The 1,143-nt window shown below is 35.7% G+C and overlaps 1 protein-coding gene and 1 long non-coding RNA gene across 4 annotated transcripts in view; one reads left to right on the top strand and one right to left on the bottom strand.

The window, feature by feature from the left end:
* The window catches only part of maml3 (mastermind-like transcriptional coactivator 3), a 158,025-nt gene that overhangs the window by 108,438 nt on the left and 48,444 nt on the right, over window positions 1-1,143 (bottom strand). The window lies entirely within an intron of this gene.
* LOC109527325 (uncharacterized) overlaps window positions 1-1,143 on the top strand; it is a 15,303-nt gene that overhangs the window by 1,804 nt on the left and 12,356 nt on the right. The window lies entirely within an intron of this gene.

Genomic DNA, 1,143 nt, shown 5'->3' with positions numbered 1-1,143 from the left:
ACATAGCCTGACTGCTGTGTTCAAAGCAAACTTGAGAAAAACGAAGTATGCAACCATGGCTTAAATCCACGATAGGCTGAGTACTAGTTTAGCTTAGATGGGCACTTTATAATGTTATATTGCTGTTTTGATTCCATAAAAAGAGCTGTTAAAGCAGCTGTTGTGTGACAAAATATTTTTTTCACTGTTGTTGATGGACAGTAATATTGTGTGAGAGATTATGTGTGAATAACTGCTCCAAGTGAAAAATGTTCATGTAAAATTGAAAATCGAAATTGTTATTTCAGTAAATATTTGCATTTTGCACATAGAAAACTGATTCATGATTCCATGTTAATGAGAGCATTAAAATGGGGAAAAATTAGACAAAAAATATAAAAGGAAATTCAGAAATTATAAAAAAATGCGTGAGTAATCATGATTAATTTTTAGTTAATTTGAGTTAATTATGACAGTTGCGTTTTTAATTAGATTAAATATTTTAATCGTTAGACAGCTCTAGTTTTTAATTATCTTGAGTTGTACCGGTTAATACATTTATGGCAGACACTGTTTTGAAATGATTTATTTTGGTCTCGTGATTAAAATATAAGGCATTTGAACAAGGGTGTGTAGACTTTTTATATCCATTTTAAGTTGTGTAGCACTGGTTGGTTAGTTGGACCCTCCCAATTAAACAATACAGAGGTCAGGAAGACCACCCAGCAGTGGTGACCATGAGGTATTTCATTTATTTTACGTGAGCACATGCAAATATGTTATGAGTGAGGTCGTAAATGGTCATATAGAACCAGTTACACATTTATATAACACCAATTGCAAATATTCTACTTGTTTCTAAATGAGGTGTCTTGTGTGCAACCAGACAAATGACTCAGATGGTACGTGTGTTATACTTTGTTTCGCGAAGGAGTACTGTGTGGAGCAGTGTCTTTAGTAGACTTGTGGTAATCCTCTTAGCGTATGCTGCTTGAAGCTCAGAGCACATTATGTAACCCCTCTAATCCAACATTGCATCAAGCCAGACGGCAAAAGACCACAACCCATGCTCTCTTACAAACACCAACCCATGCACACACACACACACACACACACACACACACACACACACACACACACACACACACACACACACACACACAC

This window comes from Hippocampus comes, unplaced genomic scaffold (assembly GCF_001891065.2).
Source record: "Hippocampus comes isolate QL1 unplaced genomic scaffold, H_comes_QL1_v1.1 scaffold86, whole genome shotgun sequence".
Taxonomy (NCBI): domain Eukaryota; kingdom Metazoa; phylum Chordata; class Actinopteri; order Syngnathiformes; family Syngnathidae; genus Hippocampus; species Hippocampus comes.
Note: the sequence above shows the minus strand (reverse complement) of the source record. Positions and strands in the feature narration are given on the sequence as shown.